The following is a 17918-nucleotide window of genomic DNA, read 5'->3' as shown; positions in this document are numbered from 1 at the left end:
CTCATCTCGACTTTGATTCTTTTACAATCACCTTAAATCTTTGTCATCTGGTTCTTGACCTTTCTGCCAATGGGAGCAGCTACTCTGACTGGACCCTTCAAGATTTTATCCACTTTCCCCTTAAATGCATCCATGTGATTTGCCTCAACTACTCCTTGTGGTAGCGCGCTCCACATTCCGACCAATCTTTGGGTAAAGAAGTTGATCCTGAATTCCCTATTGGATTTATTAGTGACTATCTCATACTTATGACCTCTAGTTTTGGACTCGCCCACAAGGCAAGTGAAACCATTTTCTCTATGTCGACCCTATCAAACCCATTCATTATCTTAAAGACTTCTATCAGGTCACCCCTCGGCCTTCTCTTTTCCAGAGAAAGAAATCGTAGCCTGTTCGTCCTTTCCTGATAAGTCTCTCCTCTCAGTTCTGGTATCATCCTTGTGAATCTTTTCCACCTTCCCCAATGTCCCTATATCCTTCTTATAATATGGAGACCCGAACTTTGCCCAGTGCTCCAAGTTTTGTCCAACCAAGGTTCACTACGAGTTTAATATAACTTCTTTGCTTTTCAATTCTATCCCTCTAGAAATGAACCCCAGTGTTTAGTTTGTTTTCACGTGGCCTTATCAACCAATGTCGCGACTTTTAGTGATTTGTGTATCTGTGTCCTTAGCTCCCTTTGCTCCTCTATCCCATTTAGACTCTTATTATCCAAGCCGTATGTGGCCCACTTATTCTTCCGACCAAAATGCACCACCTCACACTAAGCTATATTTAAATTAATTTGCCATTTACACGCCCATGCTGTAAGGTTACGAATGATTGCCTGTATTTTTCGCATTTTTCCTTTGTATTAATTGGAACTCCCAATTAGGCGCCGTCCGTAAATTTTCAAAATGCACTTCCGATTCCCGTGTCCAAATCAATAATGTAAATTTTGAACAACAATGGCCCCAGTACCGATAAATTTTGAACAATAGAGATCCAAGCACCGATCAATTGTGAACAACAATGGTCCCAGCACCGATAACTTGTGAATAACGGTGATCCCAGCACCGATCAATTGTGAACAACAGTGGTCCCAGCACCACTAAATTTTGAACAACAGTGGTCGCTGCACCAATAAATTGTGAACAACAGTGGTCCCAACATTAATTAGTTGTGAACAACAGTGAACCCAGCACCGATCAATTGTGAACAACAGTGGTCCCAGCACCGATAAATTGTGAACAACAGTGGTCCCAGCACCAATAAATTGTGAACAGTGATCCCAGCCCCGATCAATTGTGAACAACACTGGTCCCAGCACCAATAAATTGTGAACAACAGTGGTCCCAGGACTTTTGATCTTGAACTGCAGTTGAAACTTCTGCAGGAAATGAAAAGAAGCGCCCAAATCGCTCCACGTGAATCTCAAGCACGTGGGGAAGAAGTTCAGTGCAAACAATCAGGAATTTAAAGGCACTTCAATGACCTGCACTTTCTTTGAATAAGTTTTGTTCGACATTGCATTCGAACCTGAAATCGCACTCGGCTTTCATATCACCGAATCACAGTGTCGCCGCTTTGTATCTGTCTGCCTGTAAGTGACGAGGTTGGACTAGGCACGGTCTGATCCAATTTTTGAAATCTCACCAAGCGCCAGGGAAATGAAACTTAGAGTCGAACTGTCCCTGTAAGTGATGAGGTGAGGGGAATGTCGCTCCAAACAGATCGGGATAGAGCGCAGTGCAGCCACACAGGAGCTCCAAATCCACCCTCTCGCCAGTCGGCAATTACAAATTTTAACCGAAATATCCATTGGCCCAGAGTCACCCACTGAAATCGAGTTTTTCCCGGACACATTTTTTTCTTAACATTGGTTTAAAAGTGAAAACTGCGGTCCACTTCACTGCACGTGCAAGAAAGAACATTGTGGACGCTGCCCGCGTGCAGCAAGATCTGGACAACATTCAGGCTTGGGCTGATAAATAGCAAGTAGCATTCGCGCCAGACGAGTGCCAGGCAATGACCATCTCCAACAAGAGAGAGTCTAACCACATACGCTTGACAATCAACAGCACTACCATCGCCGAATCTCCCACCATTAACAACCTGGGGTTTACCATGGACCACAAACTTAACTGGACCATCCATATAAATATTGTGCTATAAGAGCAGGCCAGAGGCTGAGTATTCTGCGGCGAGTGACTCACCTCATGCGTACCCAAAGCCTTTCTACCATCTACAAGGCACAAGTCAGGAGTGTGATGGAATACCCTTCACTTGCCTGGATGAGTGCAGCTACAACATCAGTCAACAAGCTTGGCACAATCCCGAACAAAGCATCCCACTTGATTGGCACCCTAGCCACCACCCTAAACATTCACTCCCTTCACCACCGGCGCACCGTGGCTGCAGTGTGTACCATCCACAGGATGCACTGCAGCAACCCGCCAAGGCTTCTTCACCTGCACGTTCCCCTCCAAGTCACACACCATCCCGACTTGGAAATATATCGCCGTTCCTTCATCGTCGCTGGATCAAAATCCTGGAAATCCCTACCTAACAGCACTGTGGGAGAACATTCAGCACACGTGTTGCAGAGGTTCAAGAAGGCGGCTCAACTCCAACTTCTCAAGGGCCATTAGGGATGGGCAATAAATGCCGGCCTTGCCAGCAACGCCCACATCCCATGAAAATATACAAATTGTCGAAAGGTTACAGCATGGGAGGAGGCCATTCGGCTCTATCAAGAGCAATCCAGGTAATCCCACTCCATCGGCCTTTCCCAGTAGCGCAGCATTTTTTTCCTTTCATGTACTTATCCAATTCCCTTTTGAAGGCCATGGTTGATTCTGCCTTCATCACATTCTCGGGCGATGCATTACTGATCCTAACAACTCGCTGTGTAAAAAAGATTTTCCTCATGTCACCTTTGGTTCTTTTGCCAATCACTTTAAATCTATGTCCTCTGGTTCTTGAACCTTACGCCAATGGGAACAGTTTCTCTCTATCGACTCTGTCTCGGCCCTTCATGATTTTGAATACCTCTATCAAATCTCCTCGCAACCGCCTCTGTTCCAAGAAGAACAACCCCAGCTTCTCCAGTATATCCACATAACTAAAGTCCCTCATTCCTGGAATCATTCTAATAAATCTCTTCTGCACCCTCTCTAAGGCCTTCACATCTTTCCTAAAGTGCGGTGCCCAGAACTGGACTCAATACTCCAGTTGTGGCCGAACCAGTGTTTTATTGAAGTTGATCATGACTTCCATACTTCTGTACTCTATGCCTCTTTATATAAAGCCCAGGATCCAGTCTGCTTTTTTAATGATTTTCTCAACGTGCTCTGGCACCTTCAACGATTTGTGCACATTAACCCCCAGATCTCTCTGTTCATGTACCCCTTTACAGTTGTGCCCTCTAGTTTATATTGCCTCTCCTCGTTCTTCCCAGCAAAATTTATCTCTTCGCATTTTTAGCGTTAAATTGCATCTGCCACTTGTCGGCCCATGCCACCAGCCTGTCTATAACCTCTTGAAGTCTATGACTATCCTCCTCACTGTTTATTTCCCTTCCAAGTTTTGTATCATGTCCAAATTTTGAAATTGTGCCCTGCACACCCAAGTCCAAGTCATCACTTTATATCAAGAAAAGCAATGGTCCCAGCACTGACCGCTGGGAACACCACTGTGCACCTCCCTCCAGTCCAAAAAACATCACCATCACTCTCTGTTTCCTGTCCCTTAGCCAATTCTGCATCTATTGCGACTGACCCCTTTATTCCATTTGTTGCAATCTTAATGATAAGCCTACCGTGTGGCACTTTATCAATCGCCTTTTGAAAGTCCATATACACCACATCAACTGCATTACCCTCAACTACCCTCTCTGTTGCCTCATCAAAAAAACTCTATCAGGTTAGCTAAACACGGCTTTCCCGAATCAATCCACACTCGCCCAAGTGACTGTTAATTCTGTCCCGGATTACCGTTTCTAAAAGTTTCCCCACAACTGAGGTTAAACTGAACGGCCTATCGTTGCTGGGTTTATCCTTACACCCTTTTTTGAAGAACGGTGTAACATTGCAATTCTCCAGTTCTCAGGCACCACCCCCGTATCTATGGATGTTTGGAAGATTATGGCCAGAAGCTCCGTAACTTCCACCCTTACTTCCCTCAGCAAATTGGGTTGCATCCCACCAGGACCGGGTGATTATCTAATTTAAGTGCAGCTGGAATTTCAAATACCTCTTCATTATTATTTTTTAGCCCATCAGTAATTCAACTATATCTTCCTTCACTGAGACTCTGGCAGTATCTTCTTCCTTGGTAAACACATGCACAAAGTCCTTTTATTTTATTCGTTCATGGGATGTGGGCGTCGATGGCGAGGCCGCCATTTATTGCCCATCGCTAATTGCCCTCATTTAGGATCTCGGCCATCTCCTCTGCCTCCATGAGTAGATCTCTTTATGGTCACTAATCGGCCACACCCCTCCTCATACTACCCGTTTAACGTTTACGTGTCTGGAGAAGACTTTTGGATTCCCTTATATGTTGGACGCCAGTCTATTCTCATACTCTCTCTTTGTCCCTCTTATTTCCTTTTTCACTTCCCCTCTGAGCTTTCAATATTCTGCCTGGTGAATGAATGAATAAAAAAAAACATGTTAGGATTTCCTTCAGTCTGAAACAGGAAGTTACTGGTTGATTAATCGCGATTTGAACATGCATTCTTCTTTTTTACAGAGCTAATGAGTTTTGCGTAATTGATAAAGTGAATCATTTTGTAAAAGTTAATTCCCTCAACGGGAACCGGAGCCGTCTCCCGCACTGAGAGCATTTGCAGAAGGCAGCTCTCTTCTGCGATTTTCCTATAACAGCTCCATCGGTAGAGTTTCCGTCGTGTCGTGGTTATCACGTTCAACTAACCCGCGAAAAGTCCCCGATACACAACCAAACGGAAATATTGTGGAAAAAGTAGTGCACTCAGAATCACTAAATATAAAAAAGGAAGAATTCACTCTGTGTTTAGATATGAATAAAATACAACGCCTCACAGAACCGGTAGAGTTTCCTTACTCTGCCCAGTTCTGCACACACTCAATCACTACACATATACCGACAGTATCTCTCCCTCACTCCGGTTTCCTGCCCTGACGGTACAGGAAGCCCCTCTCAAAGCTGCACATTGCGACTGGTTTCAGTTGATTTGTGAAAGATCATTAAATGATCCTGCAGCGCTGCCTCGGTTAATAACTACAGTTATAAACAACATTGCAGCCGCGTCAACAAACACATCAGTTTTTCGATGTTCGATGTTCCCCAGCTCCTGGATTGTGTGAGGCCACGACAGCAACTTCATTCAGGCCGTCTGTCCGGCCTCGCTCTCTCCACTCACACGTTAGACCAAGCGAGATAGGAGCAGGTCTAGGCTATTCGGACCCTCGAGCCTGCTCCGCCATTCAATGAGATCATCGCTGATCTGATTTTTACCACAACTCCACTTTCCCGCCCTTTCCCCATATCCTTTAACTCCCTCACTGATCAAAAAATTTGTCTCACTCAGCCTTGAATGTATTCAATGACTCGGCCTCCACAGCATTTTGAGGTAAAAATTCCAAAGATTCACAACCCTCTTGGAGAAGAAATTCCTCATCATTTCTGTCTTAAACGGGCGACCCCTTATTCTGAGACTATGCCCCATAGTTTTAGATTCCCCCAAGAGGGGTAACATCCTTTCAGCATCTACCCTATCGAGTCCCCTCAGAATCTTGTATGTTTCAATAAGATCTCCTCTCATTCTTCTAAATTCCAATGAGTATAAACCCAACAGTTCAGTCTTTCCTCACAAGACAACCCTTCCATACTCGGAATCAACCCAGTGAACCTTCTCTGAACTGCCTCCAATGCAAATATGTCCTTGTTGCTGGTGGAAATTAGAAAATTCCGCTTCAGACAAAGCATTACTGCCCATCCCTGGGAAACAAGATGCCACGGAAGCTTTGACAACACATCGCAGGCATCGTTTGACCCGCAGTTGTTGCTCCGATGCAAAGCAGAACTTTGTGAAGCCAGCTGTTTCAAAATTTATAGCCTGAGCAGGGACTTGAACCCTGGACCCTCAGATCACGACCCACATTAAAAGTCTGATGCTCTACCGACTGAGCTACTCAGGCGCTATATTCAAAAAGCTTCTATTATACAGATCCATGGTAGGACTCTGACTTATCCCTCGGAGACGTCGAACCATGGTGAAGATCCGATTTATAAAATTCTCAGTAACGTGTTGAACATGACGTAAGAAACATGGACTCCGAACTTGTGATTTATAATTCTTTTTTCTGCCAAATGTCTTGTTATTAGTGAGCACCAATTAAAAAAACACTTTACCCAGTGGCTCAAAAGCTAAATTGTCCCACACGGGAGATGGAAAATGCCTCTCGACCTTTCACCGTATGAACATCTGTGAGCTGAACAATTTCTTCCGTTATACATTGACACCAGGCAGCAAATTTCCCTTCCAAATTTTCCTTACACGAAACTTCCAACCGATGAACAACCTCTGAACGAAAATAAAAATTGTGTGTTTGGTTCTTTTGATTTCAAGATCTCGTACGGCCCCGTTGTCATATCAGCTGCCCCTCTCCCCCTATGAACAAGTAAACAGGCACCTGCTATTGCAAGACGGTAGGCCAGAGGAACCCAACTGCCCAGATGGGAACACTAAGAAGTTGATGCAACATGGAACAGACCAGTTGTATCTTGAACTCCGGTCAAAATGTTTGAAGCGAAAAGTTCGACTTTTATCGGTGAGGTTCGAACTCACAACCTGAGCATTTCTGGAGCACCAAAAACGTTTCGCGAACTGTTCGATTGCGCGACAAGATCACAAAAGCGTTTAACCTTCGGTCTCTCGATTATCGTTTCGTGACAAACGGAAGCCTCCGATCAAGATGCGCTTCGTTCAATATCCGCAGTAAACTTTAAAAGCCGTGGAATCTGAAACAAAACCCCAGAAGATAAGAACTTTTAATTATATTATTATTAACTTAAGGACAATTTTTGATGGTACTTCAAGAAGGATTTGGAGAAAATGTGAGATGAAACTAACAAACTCTCTCTGGGATGTCGGTGATTGAAGAGATGGGCGTCATTTGACTTGGAAACTGAGGTTCGGAACTTTCTGATGGAGAAGTGTGACAGAAGATTGTGGTTAGTGGCAGTTGCCGGGGAGATCGAGAGGAGGGGCAGAAAAGTCAAAGTCACAGCTGTGACAGCTCAAGTGCTCCGCTTATCTGTAATATTTAAAAAGTAATGTACAGTACGGGGCAAACCGATTTGGTATCAGTTATCAAAAATATTAAAAGACATAGGTTCAAAGATGGATTTGTGAAGAGGGAACGGATTTAACCGCCAGACCGAAATCATTCCACATGAATCTGAAGCGTCTTGGGGAAAACGGCAGTGCGAACTGTGATGTTCGTGTCATGATTTGAAAGACCCTCCAATTACCGACAGTATCTTTGAACCGGTTGTGCAGCAAAACCGCGATTGAAGCCGCTTTGTATTTGTCAAACGTGCAGATGATGATATTGGGGTTGATAAGGGTCGAGTTCAATGACATGAAATCTAACCACATGACCCGAAAATCGACTGTAAAACCGAGTTTTTCCTTTAAGTCGTGAATTGAAGTGAAAGGCGCATCAAACAGATCAGGGAAATGAAGAGCAGAATACGTGGATGGAACTTGCACGAGTGAAAATCCCTCTTTGTCGGAAGACTCAGTCCCCAGTGGTGGAGAGGATTGATATTTCGAGCTTTTATTCACCAGCCTCAACTTCAGCAATTTCCCGTTTGCTGACAATGACATGAGTCGAAATGAGCAGGTCCAACGAGCCGGTCTGTAACACAGGCCAATGACTCAGTTCAACTCGTTAACCAGTCACTGGGTTCCGTTATAGTCGTTCCAGTCAGTAACACACAAAGATGAATCTGAAACAGAAAGAGATAATTTTTAACACTTTATATCAACCACCGGCGTTTCCCTCTTTCCGGCTTTTAGAACAATCTGTTTCACAGTTTGTCAAACCCGAAACAGCCTCTGGGATTTGCTGATTGAGAATTTCAGTAGAAATTGGGACCGTCACTAAGTATTGGAACAAACATTCACGCTGAGGTTTCGGGGATGTTACTGGTTTATTTATATCAGTGAGTGACCGATTTTAAACTAGGTGAGGGTCTAAACCTAAGATACGAGTCTGGGATAGACAAGAGATTCTTCAATGTATCAAGTTAAATTACACTGATTCTACCAACACTGTACATCACATCCCTTAAACATTGTTACCTGTTACTGTATAAAACTGGTGAGGGTGGAAATGGAAAATAACTGAAGAAACCTTCATTGTATCAAACTTAATTCTGATTATTATTATTATACAAACATTGCACAGCTTATTCCTTAAAAAAGACCCAATAAAAAAACAGTCGCCAGTCCCCGAGCCGCTGTGCTTGTGGTATGATTTGCACCCGCTTCTGACTGACTTGAGATCAGACGCACTCCCGTCAAAAGTAAACAGATGGAGCCGGATTCATAACAGAAAAATGAGGACCGATCTCCGCGGTTCTCCAAGAGTGCGGGAGGCGGAAGAACAGCAGCTCACAGAGTGATCTCTCTAAACCAGCCGCTGCCGCCGGAGAGAAGCGAGTCCTGTTCCGAGCCGTGTCTGCTGGGCGCCTGCCGACCCTCTCTTCACTGAAGGGGACCGATTCAGCACCAACTCACACACCATTGGATCATTTAATCACCTTCAACACCTGAATTACATCACCACTTAATCTTCAATACACAAAGAAATTCAAGCCTTGTCCACGCAACCTGTCCTCACAGTGTAACCATTTTAGCCCCGGTAGCATTCTGGTCTTTCTGCGCTGCACCTCCTGCAAGGCCAATATATCCTTCCTGAGGTATGGTGCTCAGAACTAAAAGCCGTACTCTAAATTTGGTCTCAACAGAGTTTATATAATTGTAAAATAACTTCCACCCGTTTGAATTTCTACTCCCTTGAGATAAAGGCCGACATTCCATTAGCCCTTTTAATTATTTTTGCACCTGTCTGCCAACTCTTCTTGATTTCCCAAAATATCTCTGCTCACCAACAGTTCCTAGCTTCTCACCATTTCGGAAATACTCTGATTTATCTTGCTTAGGGACAAAGTGGATGGCCTCACATTTCCCCATATTGAAACTTTGAACAGTCTGGGGCTCTTTTTTATAGAAAATAGAAGGCTGAGGGTGACCTGATATAGGACTTTAAGATTATTCAAGGGTTTGATGGGACAGATGTAGATTAGGCGTTTCTCCTTTTGGGATTGGGGACGTCAAAACTTAGGGCCATGAATATAATAGTCATCAATATATCAAATATCGCATTCAAGAGAAACATATTTATCCGGAGAGTCGTTAGAATTTGCAACTCGCTACCACAGGGAGTAGTTAAGACAAATAGCATGGATACATTTACGGGGAAGCTCGATAAGCACATGGAGGAGAAAGGAATATTCCGGTTTGCTCATCGGGTTAGATGAAGAGAGGTTGGAGGAGGCTCGTCTGCAGCATTAACACCAGCATAGTTTGGTTGGGCCGAATTGCCTGTTTCTGTGATGTACATTCTATGTAATTCTATGTAAGCTCCATCTGCCACACTTTTATCAACTCACCTAATCTGTTAATTTCCCTTTACAACTTTATGCTCCCATCGACACTACTCACTGAGTCACCTAACTTGGTGTCGTCGACAAACGTGGATATACCGCTCTCTATTCCTTTATCTCCCTCATTTATACAAAAAATAAAAAGATGATTCGCCGGTACAGATCCCTGGGGGACACCATTAATCAAATCCTGTCAATTTGTGTACATACCCATTAACCCGACTCTCTGTCTCCTACCTCCGAACGAACTCGCTCCCCATGGTAATGGGTTGCTTTGAATTCCACATGTTCTCATTTCTGTTAACAGTCTCTGATGCTAAACCTTATCGAATGGCTCTGGAAGTCAATATGCATATAACACCCATAGACACTCCATTATTTACTACGTTCGTTACATCTTCAAAAAGTTCAACTAGTTTCGTTAGACTTGACTTACACTTTACAAATCCATGCTGGCTCTCTCTGATCAATTCATGTTTATCCAAGTGCTCAGTTATTCTTTCCCTAATGACAGATAGTGGTAACTCCCCCACAAGAGACGTCAGACTAATAGGTCTATAATTTCCTGCGTTATCTCTCCTACCCTTCGTATATAATGGAATGACATTTGAAATTTTTCAATCCGTGGAACAATTCCTGAATCAAGAGAGTTTTGAAAGATCATGACGAAAGCATGTACAATGTCCTCACCGATTCCTTTTAATCCCCTGGGGTGGTAAACATTATGTCCTGGAGATTTGTTTATCTTCAGTCTAATTATTTTCTCCATTACCATTATTTTACTTACACTGAATCTCCTTGATTTATTTTCAGTTTTCCTCTGTCTGTGGTATATTGTCCTCATGTCTTTCTGTGAGTATCAGCAAGTCTGCCATTTCCTGATTTTCAATTACAATATAACCTCCATCTGTCTTTAAGGGGCCCACATTACTCTTAGTCACCCTTCTGTCTCTTAATATACGTGTAAAAACCTTGAAAGTTGTCCTTAATTTCAATCACAAGTTTTTCTCGTTTTCCCTCTTTGCAACTTTTATGATTTTTTTAGTTTCAGTACCACAATAAACAACACTTCGCTGTGAAATTTGCTTAATTAGTTCTTCAGTGTCAGAGCGAGAATTGTCCATCACTAATTTTTATTTAAAGTAACAAACAAACACAAGCACACATATTCATTCGTGCATCAAAGCACTGATGGACACAGAAAGATAAACACAGCTTGAAATGCAAGCAGTCTCGGGATTCACAGGTAAACTGGCAAGCGAAATCGACAAAGAGAAAACAGTCTGAACCCACAACAGAATGTGACGTGTAGCTGATAGATATTAATGAGGAGGTGGGGAACAGCCCCGTAAATTGGCACCGTGGCTTAGTTGGTTAAAGCGCTTGTCTAGTAAACAGGAGATCCTGGGTTCAACACCCAGCGGTGCCTTTTTTTGTAATTCATGGTGTTTCGTGAATTTGAGAAGCATGCAGTGCTGTGTTTTGTTCAGGAGCAAACACGGAACTGATCAGCAAGTCTCTTCAGAAATGCCGTTTCATCATACGGACAGCCCTCACAGAGAATGTGTCCGTGACACGTTCTTGTTTCTGCGCTCGTTAAGGTCGCGGTATAATTATTGATTCGATGGTTCATACCCCGGAGAAACCCTAATTTAGCCCTAGATTTTGGATCTTGAGCTGCGGTTCAAACTTTTGCAAAGAGGGAAAAGGAGTCCCCAAATCACTCCACCTGAATCTCAAACGCTTTCGGAAGAAGTTCAGTTCAAACAATCAGGAATTTAAAGGCACCTCAATGACCTGCACTTTCATTGAACGAGCTTTGCTTACAATTGCATTCGACCCTGAAACCGCTCTGGGCTTTCATCTCACTGAAGCAGAGTGTGGCCACTTTGTATCTGTGAGCATGTCGGTGACGAGGTTCGCTTTGGTATTGGTCGCTTTCAATTTTTAAGATCTCTCCAAGCTCAGGGAAAAGAAACCGAGAATCGAATTGTCCCTGTAAGTGATGAAGTGAAGGGATTGGTGCTCCAAGCGGATCTGGAAATTGCGCAGTGCGGTCGCTCAGGAATTCCAAATCCACCAGCCAGCCACTCGGTGATCATATTAACTGAGCTTTACTCTGGCCCAGTGTCACCGCGCTGAAATCGAGTATTTCTCCGGCACGTTTCTCTTAGCTTCATTGTTGCTGGTTTAAGAGTGAAGAGCGGCTCGTTGGATTTTCACTCTTGCAAGCTTCAACTATTGATTTTGCAAAAGTGAACTGACATTGACAGCTGTTATATAGGCTGTTGCCGCCTCAAGGTTTAGCTCAGTGATTTATACATTTAACAGAGGGCTTTTCCGTCTGTTTCAGTGGTGCGAAAGTTTGATGTTTGAGTCCTTATTTTCTTTTTCCTCAGGATTCATCGCCTCAAATTTCCATGGTTTCAATGTGTGTTTTGTCTGCAAGAAAATGTACCGTGATCATTGCCAGCTGAGCAGGGCTGATAGTCCGCCATTACCCTGCGGTCGGAAATCAGGCACATGAATCATATAAAGGAATGGAACATTGGCTTCACGGAAATCACAATTCATCTTGAGAGACAAGCCCCCGAAAGGCCGGAAGGGAGGCCGCACTTGCTGCAGGAGAGACGATTTCTGTGATGAGCCAGACCAGACTCTTTCTATGTTCAGAGAAGAAATGTCACACCCTTTATTTTGGAAAAGCAAAACGGTGGGGATTTTTGTCATAGCCCGATGCCTCTCCTGTTCTGTCAGATGTTCCTCGTTGCGTTACTTTCATCTTGATCGTTGAACCGGTTCTGGTGTTCCTGTGATAAACGGCGACAATTGCCTGTTAATTTGAAATTTAACAACAGCTGCACTGAGCTTATATTCGCACTCTTAAGATTCAGTTTATAAAATGATGAAATTTCATCGCATGCAAAGCACAAAAATCTTATTAAAGTTTTGACTGTCTCTCGGTAATCACGTCAGTATCTTCTTCAGTCTGAAATAGAAAGTTATCGGTTGATTAATGGTGATTAAAACAGTCATTCAACTACGAGCAGGGTTTAATTCGCTTCATGTGGTTAATTTAATAAGTTCATAACTCTTGTTGAAGTTAATTCCCTGATTGGGAATGGAACCACGCGGCGGTGGGAGCACTGAATTTTAACCACCAGTCCATCGGGGAGCTCCCAGGATTGCGCATGAGATAAAGTGGAACTGATGATTTTTTTTTCACTCTTCCGTGATTCATTCAGCTCTGTGTTTATTCTCAGGCCGCTTATCTCTCCCTTCTTTTCAGCTTCTGATTGCGGATATTCCTGTCGTTAAATATGAATAATATAGAATATCTCACAGCCCCGGTATATTTGCTCCTTCTCTGTACTGTTCTGTTCAAAATCAAACTGTACGCAGATACCGACAGCGTCTCTCCCTCACCCCCGACAGGAGCAGCAGGAAATGCCACTTTAAACTGCCCGTTGCTTCAAATGATGCCCGATAGAACTGCGTTGCCTTGCACTTTTTCCATTGATTCGGTGCGTGAATTTTGGAAATGGAATCATGTCCATCAACAGCTTGTGGTCGTACTTTACCTCATTTTCCATTTCATGCACATGCCGACTTGCACTTTGTGCTATCATTGCCTGATCATCGCCTTCTGTCGCGATAGAAGTTCGAACCGAAAATGCCATTTTGTGCGAGCAGCTTGTCTGGCACAAAAATTAGCTGAATTACAAAGAGGCAAGTGGGAAAGGCCGCGTTGCTCTGCTTGTTCGCAGCAAAGAATTTTCATGCGTTTCCTTGCGGTCCAGTGTTTAGGATTCGGCGCTTTCATCACCACGGCAACGGTTCGATTGGTGTCTGTCTCAACATCCGCATATTATACACTCTACCATAAGTGTACTGTAATCAAATTGCTGATTTTTCACTGTGAGGGCGAAGAGACATAAATGTGTGGACATTAGTTACGAATTTATCTGCTGGGTTGCACCTTTGCTTCTCCCCCCGTCTCAGTCTTTCCATCTTTAGCCTTCACTGCTGGTGTTCCAGGTTCAATCATCCGTGGCCGTTCAAGGAAGCCTGCCATGTCAATGAGGGGAAAACACAGAGAGTCAGAGACAGTGACAAGGTGAGATCAAAGTATAGGAAGAAATCGTTTCAATGTCAATTTCTGCGAACCGGCTGAATTTAAGATGGAACTTGGGAGAGATTCATTCACGTGTCTTGCAATTTTGCAAGAGACCATTTGGGTCCCAATGAAAAGCATGTGCCGTGCTGAAGCATCTCTCTGAGGGAGGGAATGCGGTTCGTCAACTCCAGTTCATATTTATTTGTGCAGTAAACATAACTTTAAGAAATAGCGCTGCGAGCAGGATTCGAACCTGCGCAGGAAAATCCCATTAGATTTCAAGTCCAACGCCTTAACCACTCGGCCATCGCAGCCACAAATGTCTGTGGTGCACGGCTGAAAATCAGAATGCGTGGGTTTATCACAAGCGATCTGTGATACGAATTTCTCTCCGACAGGTTTCCAACTTCATAGTTGGAGCTTGTTAACGCGCGGGCATTGCTGTTTTTGTGAAGGAATTCTCCTCTATTACGTGGTGAGGTCGGGCTTCGATTCCCGCTCAATTCAGGATTATTTTCATTCTCCATTCATAAGATTGCGTGAATTGGGATCTATTTGCACGCAGCTTCAATCTGCTCACCATTCTGAAATATTTTCCTTTCTCCACGTGTGTTGCGTCGAAGCTGGGTCGGAAAATCACATTGCGAGTTCCAATGCCTTAATCTTTGGGTCATCGCAGCTGCAAACGACGAAGCCTACACGGCTTCAGATCAGAATGAGGAAAGTTATCACAGGAGATCTATGAGACTGTATGTTCTTGAGACAGTTTTCCAGCTGGACACATGCAGCCGACTCCTGTGCGGGCATTGCTGTTTCTGGGGTAAAATTCTCGCCTGTCATGCGGGATATCCGCGTTCCTTTACCGGCCAATGGTGGACCATTTCCATTTTCCATTCATGATGTCAAGTTAATTGGGATACATTCACATTCAGCTTCAATCTGAACACCATCGTGAGACATTTTCTTTTCTCTATTTGTGTTGTCGTCGACAGAACCTTTGCATTCTGTCCTCCTCCATGCACTGGAATTAAGACAATCCTGCCGACTACACCGCTGACAAGACATGAGAAGCCAATTAGTGATTTTGCACTAAAAATGGGAACACCGCAGGGCTCGTCCGGGTTCTCTCACTTGTCAATCAGCAAATCCCCAAAGTGAGAATCAGAGCCCAAGATCAACGAGCCGCTGATAACAGAGGGGTGCAAACAATGCAGAATTCGCTGACACCCACATCCGACCGGTCCATCCATTCACGTTTTCTAATCCGATGTACAGCAATGTCTAGTTGTAGGAACATAGGAACGTCGGAACAGGAGTAGGCCATTCAGCCCATCGTGCCTGCTCCGTCATTTGATCAGATCATGGCTGATCTGTGATCGAGCTCCATATACCTGCCTTTGGCCCATGTCCCTTAATGCCTTTGGTTGCCAAAAAGCTATCTATCTCACATTGAAATTTAGCAATTGAGCTAGTATCAATTGCCGTTTGCGGAAGAGAGTTCCAAACGTCTACCACCCTTTTTGTGTCGAAATGTTTTCCAATCTCATTCCGGAAAGGTCTGGCTCTAATTTTTAGACTGTGCCCCCTACTCCTAGAATCGTCAACCAACCGAAATAGTTTCTCTCTATCCACCCTATCTGTTCCCCTTAATGTCTTACAAACTTCGTTCAGATCACCCCTTAACCTTCTAAACTCGAAAGAATACAACCCCAATTTGTGTAATCTCTCCTCGTAACTTAACCCTTAAAGTCCGGGGATCATTCTGTAGCAACACAAGATAAACTGTTTTATGTTCATTCAATGCAGTCGAAACAGTTTTCTAGATCAATATGTCGAAGAACCAACAAGGGAACAGTCTATTTTAGATCTAGTATTGTAAAATGACACAGGGTTAATTAGTAATCTTATAGTAAATGATCCTCTGGGGAAGAATGATCATAATATGATAGAATTTCATATTGAGTTTGATAGTGATGTCGTTGAGTCCGAAACTAGGGTCTTAAATTTAAACAAAACCTATAAGGTAGTTATGAGGGGTGAGTTGGCTGAGGTAGTTTGGGAAATTAGATTAAAATATGATGGTAGATAAGCAATGGCGAACATTTAAAGAAATAATTCATAATTCTTCAACAAAATAACATTCGCTTGAGGATTAAAAACTCAACCGGAAAAGTGGACCAACCTTGGTTAACTGGAGAAATTAATGATAGAATTAGGTTAAAAGAGGCTTACAATGTTACCAAAAAGAGTAGTAAGCCTGAGGATTAGGAGGGTTTTTAGAAATCAGCAAAGGATGACCTAGGAATTGCAAAAATGCGAGAAAATAGAATGAGGGTAAATCAGCAAGAAATATAAAAATGGATTGTAAGAGCTTCTGCAAGTACGCAAAAAGGAAGAGATTAGCGAAAATAAACATGGGTCCCTTGGAGTCAAAGACAGCAGAATTAAAAATGGAGAATAAGGAAACGGCAGAGACGTTAAACAAGTATTTTGTGTCTGTCTTCACAGGAGAAGACACAAAAATCATACCAGAATTATTGGGGAACCAAGGTTCTAATAAGAGTGAGGAACCGAAAGCAATTAAGATTAGTCAAGAAAAAGTACTGTCGAAATTAATGGGAAAAAAAGCTGACAAATTCATTGGACCTGATAGCCTACATCCTATGGTTTTCAAAGAGGTGGCTGCAGAGAAAGTGGATGCATTGGTTTTATCTTCCAGAGTTCCCATGATTCTTGAAACATCCCCATGGATTGGAAGATACCAAATGTAACTCCGCTATTCAAGAAAGGAGGCAGCGAGAAAACAGGGAACTACAGCCCATTTAGCCTGACAATAGTAGCAGGGAAATTGCGAGAATCTATTACTAGGGACTTGTTAACAGGGCACTTAGAAAATCATAATCTGGTTAGGCACATGCGACACGGTTTTATGAAAGGGAAATCGTATTTCAAAACTCTATTCAAAGTTTCGAGGATGTCGATAGCAGGGTCGATAAGGGAGAACCAGTGGATGTAGAACATTTGGATTTTCAAAAGGCATTCGACAAGTTGCCACACAAAGGTTGTTAAACAAGATGAGGGCTCATGGGATTGTGGGTAATCTGTTAGGATGGATTGGGGATTTGTTGACGTACAGAAAACGGAAAGTAGGAATAAACAGGTAATTTTCGGGTTGGCAGGTTGTAACTAGTGGGGTGTCGTGAAGATCAGTGCTCGGAACTCAGCTATTTACAATCTATATGAATGACCTAGATGAGGGGACCGAGTATAATGTATCCAAGTTTGCTGACGATACAAAACTAGGTGGGAAGGTAAGCCGTGAGGAGGACGCAAAGAGGATGCAAAGTGATACAGACAGGTTAAGTGAGTGGGCTAGAAGTTGGCAAATAAAGTATAAAGTGGGGAAATGTGAGATTATTCACTTTGGTAGGAAGAATAGAAAAGCAGAATATCTTTTAAAAGATGAGAGACTACGAAATGTTGGTATTCATAGGGATTTGTGTGTCCTTGTACATGGATCACAGAAAGTTAACATGCAGGTGCAGCAAGCAATTCGGAAAGCAAATGGTATGTTGGCCTTTATTGCGAGGTGGTTGGATTCCAAAGATAAGGAAGTTTTGCTGCAATTATATAGGGTTTGGTGAGACCACATCTGGTGCACTGTGTACAGTTTTGATCTGTGGAACAATACACTTGCCTTAGAGTGGGTGCAACAAAGGGTCACTAGATTGATTCCTGGGATGGGAGGGTTGTCCTGTGAGGGGAGATTGAGTAGAGTGGGCCGACATTCTCTGCAGTTTACAATAAATGAGGTGATCTCATTGAAACATGTAAAATTCTTGGAGGGCTTGACAGGGTAGTAGCTGGGACGCTGTTTCCCCTGACTGGAGAGTATAGAACTAATGGTTATAATCTCAACATAAGGGGCCGGCCATTTCGTGCAGAGATTTCTTCACTGAGAGGGTTGTGAGCCATTGGAATTCTCGACCCCAGAGGGCTGTGGATGCTGAGCCATTAAATCGATTCAAAACTGAGTTCGGTCAATTTTTGGACACGAAGGCACTCAAGGGATATGGGGACAGGTCGGGAAAGTGGAGTT

The 17918-nt window shown here is 43.4% G+C and overlaps 3 non-coding genes across 3 annotated transcripts; 1 reads left to right on the top strand and 2 right to left on the bottom strand.

Annotated features, from left to right (window-relative positions):
- Window positions 1-6079: 6079 nt before the first annotated feature.
- trnak-uuu (transfer RNA lysine (anticodon UUU)) lies at window positions 6080-6164 on the bottom strand. Its single transcript is given in 2 exon segments — window positions 6080-6115; window positions 6128-6164. It is a non-coding gene; the product is annotated as a tRNA-Lys (tRNA).
- A 4893-nt stretch (window positions 6165-11057) lies between these two features.
- On the top strand, window positions 11058-11131 carry trnat-agu (transfer RNA threonine (anticodon AGU)). The gene has a single exon. It is a non-coding gene; the product is annotated as a tRNA-Thr (tRNA).
- A 2920-nt stretch (window positions 11132-14051) lies between these two features.
- On the bottom strand, window positions 14052-14133 carry trnas-uga (transfer RNA serine (anticodon UGA)). The gene has a single exon. It is a non-coding gene; the product is annotated as a tRNA-Ser (tRNA).
- Between the last annotated feature and the right edge of the window lie 3785 nt (window positions 14134-17918).

Source organism: Heptranchias perlo, chromosome 20 (assembly GCF_035084215.1).
Source record: "Heptranchias perlo isolate sHepPer1 chromosome 20, sHepPer1.hap1, whole genome shotgun sequence".
NCBI classification, from domain to species: Eukaryota; Metazoa; Chordata; class Chondrichthyes; order Hexanchiformes; family Hexanchidae; genus Heptranchias; species Heptranchias perlo.
The sequence above is the reverse complement of the archived record's forward strand: the minus strand, read 5'-3'. Positions and strand labels throughout refer to the sequence as shown.